Here is a 9,414-nt window from a genome sequence, read left to right on the forward strand (position 1 = left end):
CATTTGCCCATCAAAGAGCTTAATCAAGAGTCAAGTACGAAGAAAGATGGTTCCTGGGCTAAAGCCCTAACATCCTATTGATCGGGAAAGAAAGTTCCAATAAAATTAAAGGGCCGAGCGGTAGCGACGGGTTAGCGATTGATAGACCGGAGTGGTTTCCATTAATATAAGCCCTCGATCGAGTCACTCGCCGAACTCCTTCAGTCATGCAAGACTGTTAGGCTGAATTGTGTGGATTCACCGGGCAGGCCCATTCTTCCTATGTCTCTCGTCCTTGGTAAGTAGAGCGCGGGGCTAAGGCGATTCGGTTGTTTAGTCATTGCCGTAGTATGTAATTAAGCCCCGTAGCGTGTAGTTGGGGACGCCTTTGCCTTGAAAGTAGGATTGTCGGTCTGTCTATCCGGTTTAGCATAAAAAGCAAGCCCTCTTCTAAGCCCTCGAAGTAGTCGATGTATTGTTACCGGTGGTAGAAGTTGCATTTGCTTTTTCTTTTTTAGTAAGACCTCTATTGTATTTTCTTTCTTGCTTGGCCTATCATCCTGTCGGTATGTTTGGCAGTACAATCCCTAATCCATTAGCTGGCCATTAGCCTAGCGCTTAGTAAGGCAAGGAAAACCTGGATTGACTACTCGACGTAGGTATGCGTGCCATTCACGACTTGCTGAGCCAAAACAGTAAGTAGATCTTTCGTAGTTTTTAATAGTAAATGGAAAGAGTAAATGGCATTGCCCACCGGGGTAAGTAGGTGCTGCTCTCCTTTGCTTCTTCGGGAGGGGCCGGGGTGGACAACCTCCTCGTACGCTGGTATAGCTACATAATCAAATCTCCTCGTACTATTGGGGTTGGGGAACTCAAGATAACTACCAACAGAGATTCAAGCACAGCCTATAAAAGCTTATCTTATACGTATTGTTTACTCGTTGCTAGAGAAGTAGTTGCAGGCGGACGTTGCTAGCGAAGTAGTGTAGTTGCAGGCGGAGCCTTTTATTGAATTGAACCCGAGCCCGGCTACTAGCCATGAAGAAGAACCATTCCATCAACATCAACTTACGTGGAACCTCAACCAGAGAGGGCACGCTCATAAATAGTAATGAATCCCGAACTCCGTTCCGTCAACAGACCAGACTCAATATCTTGAAAGAGAAGAGGAGCTATGCCTTACACCCACCTATGAGAACTTAATGAATTCACGAGAAGGCCATGCCGACTAAAAGGGAGAAGCATTAGAAGGCGAGAGAGCGCCACATTACTCTACTACTTTTTTTGTGTTTTTTCATTCCCGGCAGCTTCATAATAGGTGAATCAAAGTGTATCTCCCGGGTGAATCAAAGTGTATCTCCGTCGGGGTGCCCCTCACTCTAACAAAAAAGACACATTGTTACGCGGAACACAAATGCAAGGAAAGGCCAGGCCAAACCAAAGAAAGGGACGGCAAGCGCATTATCAAGTCTTCATGGAGCGCAAAGGGACAGGCAATGGATGCTTACCGAACAACAAACAACAAACTGGAAATGCGGGGAAGGAGAGTGATCGGGAGGGAGGACTTACCGAACCCTACGGAGGGAAGAGCATAGCGACGTGTTGCATCCATAGGGATAGGGCTCATGACCGGAAACAAAGGGACAAGCGAAGCGACGGAGAGAGTGGATTCCAAGAGTAGTCAAAGCCATTCACGTAATAAAATAAAATAAGTTAAATTGCGGCCTATGAATATACTTTCTTTCATTCACGACTGCTTTTCGAAAAGAGTCTTATTATTGCATTTGCGACCTGGAAGAGTAGTTGAGCGTAGATAGCGACGTGAACTCTTTCCATTCACTCTTATATGTCCGAACATAGCCATGAACTCCACTCCGGACTCTAGCTTCTTTTGAGCCGGGTGCGCTTCTTAAGTTCTTTATCCGGCTGTTCTTTCTCCTGTGTTAGCTCCTGTTCTTGATTCACCTAATCAAATGAAAGAGGTCGGGTAGAATTATTTAACCCGGTAGAGCGAGCCCGAGAAAGATAGTTATAATGAATTCGTTTCTCGGACCGCAGCAGTTAGCTTAATCTCTGTAGCTCCCATCCTCTCCCCTCTTTGACTTAGTCCCGAACAATTACTTATAGGAAAATAAACTCTATTCATATTCTCTTTTCCTTTCTTCTACCATTAATACAGTTGAAGGAGGAGCGTCCTTGGTTCAGCCCTTACCCACACAAGACACTAGACCTCTAGTTCAGAATCTGAGTGGAGTTCCTTTTCATACCGTTGGAGTATTCACATCAAGGAGAAGGTCGGGAATCTCCTTTGAGGCTACATGCCATGAAGATTAAGGTTGGGAAAGAGTCGCTTCCTCTCCACTCTACCTCTACCCCCGGCACCTTGTCCCGTCCGGTTGCGAATAGCAACTGCTTGAGTCGTGAATGGGTGAGAATTGGAAGTGAGGATCGCTTTCTCTCATTCTGGCGTCGAGCTCTTGATCCTCCCCTACTCTATCGTCACCGCAGTTGTGTTTCTGGTGTGCTTCCTCTACGCCTGGGACACCTTAATCTCGAACCGACGAATAAAGGCATGAGAGAGAAGCGGCTACTGATTGTGAGGCCCCAATTATTGACTGGAAGGGACGGACTCTGCCCTCTAGCCTTAAGGAAACGATAGCGAATCAGCCGATGCCCATCAGCCCACGCCACATCAAGAATGCAAAGGCGAAGCCAGACTATCTTGCAAGGGCGAAGCCCAACCCCAACCGAAGGGAGCAAGCCAACCGCTATCGAGCTCGTCTCGCCCTTGACTCGAGCCGAAAAAGTTTAAATTGACTCAAAAACCACACTTCACAGCACTAGAAAAGAGGAAGGAAGTCCCACTCCGAATTCAAGTCTCTTCAATAAGTCTCTCTTTTCGCACAAAAGAGCATGATAAGTGCTTCTATTTATCGAGCCTTCCGAAGGCGCTTCGGCTTACTTGCTGCCTCGCCCCGCCCAAAAGCGCGGGCCGCACTAGTTCATGGGTCCCCTCGCTCCTGGGCACCCTCTTCGAACCCTCCGATGCCCTCTGCTCCGTACTGGTGCCGCCGCACCGGCTTTGCCCGCTTTTCTGGGCCTTTGGGTGCACTATGTGATTTTCCTTGCCCGGGACCTAAGTAATGGCTCTTCACTCTAGCCTATACAACCCACAACCCTATCCATCAGATCAGGGTGGACCCGGCCCCCTTTCCGCTAACCCTAGGGCTATCCTCACGCTCCTTTGCCCTTGGGTTTCACTGGTTGTGGTCTTGGGGTCTGGGAAGGCTTATGTGCATTTTATCCTCCGTGCCCTCATAAGATGGATCGTGGTGGTCCTAGCCCGGTTGACCATAAAAGCACTTCCGTGCGACTTTACTCAATCCAGTGAGTGAAGAATCCCCGAGGGGAGAGGCAGCCAGCCCTCCCACAATGCCGGGGGAGATCAACTGCAACTCAAAGAGAGAGGCCCCTCTGTAGCAAGGTATTGGAAAGGGGGGTTGGGGATAGAATAGAGCGAGACTCAGACACTATACTAGAGCGAGACAGTGAAGGGAGTGAAAGAGGAATTAGGAATGGCTATCGTCTCTTTCGTCAGACTCTTTCACAATTGATAGTTCTGTCCCTTCACACTCTCAATCACTATACATAGAGAGATAGGCGATAGGGAGCGATATATTATATTACAAATCACTCTCAAGTAAGGCCTGTATATATATTTGGGCGATAGCGACTCAAGAGTACGATCCGTGAGAGCGATATAGAGCTATTGCGATTGAGTTAAGAGTGCTCTTTTCTCTCTCTTTTTTCGTTCCACTTTCCAATTCGATTTTGACGTTTAAACAAAGATTCTATCTTGCGGGAATTGACTATATTTTTGGGGTAGTTACGTTAAGGAAAAGATGATCAGCGGGAATCCTTAGCCCTATAGAAAGAATATAATAAGAAGGAAAGAGGTGAGACGTCGATCCCTCCTTGAAATGTGGAATCGTCTTGCGCCATATGTACCGAAGGGAAAGAGTTCGGGAGACATGGAATAATCCAATAAACCCATCAAACCACTAACACAATCAAAAGACTAGTTTCAATATCTGGTTAGAGGAGCCGAGGGTGATCCTTTTTCCAGATGGCTCGAACGTAAGTGATAGAGACTTGGATTCCTTTGCTAAGTCCTCACTCAAAGACGTAGCTAGAGGTAGAGATCCAGAGTGAGCCATTCAATAAGGAATGAATGAATTCGGCGATAAGAGATTCGGCTTGATTGCGGCACGATAAGTGTGATCTTGAAGAGACTTGAATGTTGTCGAAAAGAGAAGATTCAAAGCCACTTACGAGTCCACGTCTTTCGAACACTTCTTCGTTATACTTTACTTCAGAAGTGCTTTTTTCGAATTGGAAAGTGGGTCTTAACTGATTCTCTTTTGAGTGCGAAAAGAGTCTCACAAGCCTGTATATATATTTGGCGAAAATAGAAGCTATGGCGTGTCTTTGCTTTTATCGGTATGAACTTTCGAATTCGATTTAAAGAGAAGCGTTGGGCTAAGTGAAAGTAGCGGATCTCATTTATTGTATGATATGACTTGGCAAAGAGACCTCCCACATCATCTGCTGTCTCGCATCCATCGGGATGAGGACTGGCTTAGCTTCCCCTATGGTCTATTGTATTGAGAGGCGAATCCGAGCAACGAAAGGAGGGTGGGCGAGGGTCTTACGTCATAGAGAATAGGAAAATAGACTCATTTCATCTTCTCTTTTCAGAGGATAAAAACAACACTGTTAAGATTCACTTTGCACGTGCCACTTCACGAGCTTCTATTTTCGACAACATTCAAGTATAAACAATAAGTTCTTAAGTCGCAAACTAAGTGCTTTTAAGTGACTTTCTGTTAAGTCTTCTTTCTCTCCCTCCCGACCCGAACGCATACTAATTGGAATTCCGCATATGTTCGGAGCGCAAGGCCATGAACCAGAAGGTCCATCTGTACGTCCCCAAGCGATCCCTTGGATCCGCGCCGATGCAAGATATGAAAGCCATTACGCGTACGCCATATTAGACAAGGAGAGGGCGAGATCCCTATGGTCAATCAATAAGGTGCGAAGCAATGGCGCGTCCTTTAGCGTACTTGGATCCTCTCCCGTATCCTGTAAGTAGTTCATTCCTCTCGCTGTCGCTCGAGCCCGTCGTTACTCTATTTCGGCCCAGGGGAATTAGGTACCGGCGAATGACCAAGAGAGACCCGATAGATAAACTGGTAACGCACTACTGATATGAAGTAAGGTAGCAACGTGAAAAACAAGAAAGCAAGGGCATCGGCATATTCATATATCTTCATGATGGTATATAATGAATAGATAATTCCTCTCTTACTATACCATCATTAATTAGAAGACCGACTTATTATTATATTAGGGAAGGAGATAAATAGCCCCTTTGGCCCTGCATTCATAATATAAGTTCTAATCCGCCTGTATATAATATAAGTTCCTCTGCTACCCCTGTATATATATTGGGCAGATAAATAGCCTTTGGGGCTATTTACGAAAGGAGATAAATAGCCCCTTTGGCCCTGCATTCATAATATTAAGTTCTAATCCGCCTGTATATAATATAAGTACCTCTGCTACCCCCTGTATATATATTGGGTAGAGAAATAGCCTTTGGGGCTATTTACGACTAAGGAGATAAATAGCCCCAAAGGCCCTACATTCATAATATTAAGTTCTAATCCGCCTGTATATAATATAAGTACCTCTGCTACCCCCTGTATATATATTGGGCAGATAAATAGCCTTTGGGGCTATTTACGAAAGGAGATAAATAGCCCCTTTGGCCCTGCATTCATAATATTAAGTTCTAATCCGCCTGTATATAATATAAGTACCTCTGCTACCCCCTGTATATATATTGGGTAGAGAAATAGCCTTTGGGGCTATTTACGACTAAAGGAGATAAATTGCCCCAAAGGCGTAGACTAACTGTATATAATATAAGATAAGTACCTCTGCTACGCAGAGGCATATAAATAGCCTTTGGGGCTATTTACGACTAAGCCTAAAATCAATATAAAGGAGATATTTACCTAAAATAAATATAAATAAATTATAGCAACTTATATTTATTTTAGGTGGTGAAGGAGATAAATAGCCCCAAAGGCCCTGCATTCATAATATAAGTTCTAATCCGCCTGTATATAATATAAGTACCTCTGCTACCCCTGTATATATATTGGGGAGAGAAATAGCCTTTGGGGCTATTTACGACTAATCCGAACCGCAATTTACTATATTTGTAGGGCCGAGCTTCGCATATTGTGGACCTAGTTTTAATAATTTGCCGCCTAGAAATACACTTTATAGCTCCGGCAGCCGTATTTAAGATCTGGAATTCAAGCGACTTATTATTAAATTAGGGGTATTATAGTTCACTCAAGGTAGGGAGATCTGAAGTATCTGCTATATGCTTAACACATGCATCAGCGAACGAGGCACAGTAGAGTGAATGGCCATCCATTCACGACTCTTGCTGGCGCTCAAGGGCACAAGCTTTGGAATGTAAGAAGTGCGCTTCTCTTAAGAGTCCCGAGACCGATTCCTTTCCATTCAGATCAAGATATCCGAGCTGCTCTTTATCCTACTGAGTGAGAAAGGCCTGTCATCTAAACTTCAGAGCTGAGCCAAATGGTTCTTCTTTTCGTCGAGCAGGACTTAAATGTTATTGACTTTTCCATCTAATCAAAGCACAGAAAGTCTCCTATTTGAGCACCTCTATCTCTCTCGGTAAAGAGCTCAGTCCTATATAAATTAATATGCGTGCACCTCTCTCGGTAAAGAGCTCAGTCCTATATAAATTAATGTGCGAAGTCGAAAATTTTTTTATATTTATTTTAGGCATATAGTCAAAGAAGTCGAATTCACTCCTATTGTAGTGGAGAGATCTCCGTTCGCTCGTTCTTCTTTGTCCCTTTCGTCCAGTGGTTAGGACATCGTCTTTTCATGTCGAAGACACGGGTTCGATTCCCGTAAGGGATAGGTACTCCGGGCTAAGTCGATGAAAGAAGGTTCGGTGAGGTCAGGAAGGACCAATCAGAAAGAGAAGGTGTGGAGTAGGTCAGAAAGACAAGCGAGACGGGGGAATCAAGATAGAAAGACAACAACAGATAGAAAGAAAAGATTGGACAGTGGGCCTAGGCAATGGTCTCCTACTCTTCTTCGGTTCTCGCCTATTGCACCATCCTTGTTGCAAGTAAGCCTAATCTCCGATTGCCTGGCTAAACTCATCCTATTGCCTGGCTAAACTCATCCTAGCTCTGCCTGGCTAAACTCATCTCTGCCTGGCTAAAGCTATAGCGCCCACCTCTCTGAGCTTCTCGTACAGGCCTTCCCTCCTTTTGTACTGGTACTGGCTTTCCCACCTCTCTGAGCTTCTCGTACTGAGGACTTGCGAGACCGCCCACTCGTCCTTTCACTTCGACTTCGCACATTAATTTATATAGGCCCCGGGGAGGGACTCGCTTGGTCTTTCTCTCCCTCTCCTCCTTTCCAAGGCTTCCTTGTTCTTTCTCTTTTCTGTCCAACCTTCGTTGCGCTCGCTCGTTCCGCTTCGCTTCAGATCGAATGTCCCTTCTAATGAGACATTATTGTTGTCTTCACTTGCCATTCGATGAGGCGGGAAAGAAAGAAATAGAAAGACTCCCCGGCTACTTGAACTTCGACTGAGACTTGCTATCTTACGTTCGCTTGCTCGACAAGCTGCCGCATTCCGCTTCGCTGCACTTGGCCCATATTGACTGCATTTCAGTAGATCGAATTTGCCCATATTGACTGCATTTCAGTAGATCGAATAATGGGGAGGGTAAGCAAGGTCTCCACACCATGGCGGTATAGCCCCAAAGGCTATTGGCTTACTTTTATATTAGGCCCCAAAAATCTAGTAAGTTGTAGCAGAGGTACTTATATTATATACAGGCGGATTAGAACTTCTTTATATTATGAATGCAGGGCCTTTGGGGCTCTTTCTGTCCCCAACTATATAAATTCGGAATTGACTTGATTTTTAGGGATATATCGGGAACTTATATTATATACAGGCGGAATTTAGATTGATTTTAGGGTAAATAGCCTTTATATTTATTTTAGGTGAATTATAATTAGTCGTAAATAGCCCCAAAGGCTATTTTTCAAAACGAAGCATAGCTGAGGTCTTTATATTATAGTAAGACGGATTAGTTTTACGCCTTTGGGGCTATTTATCTCCTTTCGTAAATAGCCCCTTTGGCTATTTAGGCCCCAATATATATACAGGGGTAGCAGAGGAACTTATATTATATACAGGCGGATTAGAACTTAATATTATGAATGTAGGGCCTTTGGGGCTATTTATCTCCTTTGGGAATTTAGATTATATACAGAACTTAACTATATGTTGACTTGATTTTAGGGCATTCATATTAAGTTAAATTGCGGTTCGGATTAGTCTACAATAGCCCCTTTGGCTATTGGCTTACTTTTATATTAGGCCCCAAAAATCTAGTAAGTTGTAGCAGAGGTACTTATATTATATACAGGCGGATTAGAACTTAATATTATGAATGTAGGGCCAAAGGGGCTATTTCTCTCCTTCACCAACAGAGCTATAATTTCTTTATATTCATTTTAGGGCCATATATTTGAACTTATATAGTATGGCGGCCCTAATATATCGGGAATTTCTTTATAGTATGGCGGCCCTTACTATATATTTGGCTACAATTGCTACGCAATTTCACTCCTCAATTTACTATATTAGGGCCCTGTATATATATTGGGGAGATAAATAGCCCCTTTGGGGCTATTTACAACTAATCCGCCTTACTATAATATAAGTTCCCCAAAAATCTAGTAAATTACGCAATTTCACTCCTCAATTTACTATATTAGGGCCCTGTATATATATTGGGGAGATAAATAGCCCCTTTGGGGCTATTTACGACTAATCCGCCTTAATCCGCCTTACTATAATATAAGTTCCCCAAAAATCTAGTAAATTACGCAGAGGAGATAAATAGCCCCAATATTTACGACTAAACTATAATATAAGTTCCTCCCCAAAAATCTAGTAAATTACGCAATTTATACTCCTCTGCCCCAAAGGCAGAGGAGTGAAATTGCTACGCAATTGTAGCCAAATATATAGTAAGGGCCGACGACTCCTGTAATTTAGACAATTTACTATATTTTAGGGCATTCACGACTGTTGCTAGGGCTACGGCGCTACCATGCTTTCTCTTTTTGTTTTGTCCCGGGGAAGTAATGCATCAGTAGGAGGAGGACGTCTCCCATGCCTTTTTTTTCGCTTAGCCTTTCGCCAAATATATAGTAAGGGGCAAAGACCAGCAAGAAAAGAAAGATCTTCCCCCTAAAATCAATATAAATTCCGCACTTCCTCTCACATCTCCA

General features: G+C 43.8%; 1 non-coding gene across 1 annotated transcript; it reads left to right on the plus strand.

Annotated features, from left to right (window-relative positions):
* Positions 1-6,936: 6,936 nt before the first annotated feature.
* On the plus strand, positions 6,937-7,008 carry TRNAE-UUC (transfer RNA glutamic acid (anticodon UUC)). Its single transcript has one exon. It is a non-coding gene; the product is annotated as a tRNA-Glu (tRNA).
* The last annotated feature ends 2,406 nt before the right edge of the window (positions 7,009-9,414 follow it).

The sequence above is a fragment of the Curcuma longa genome, chromosome 17 (genome assembly GCF_044706935.1).
Source record: "Curcuma longa cultivar G26 ecotype Majalengka, Jawa Barat chromosome 17, ITB_CL_G26_1.1, whole genome shotgun sequence".
Taxonomy (NCBI): Eukaryota; Viridiplantae; Streptophyta; class Magnoliopsida; order Zingiberales; family Zingiberaceae; genus Curcuma; species Curcuma longa.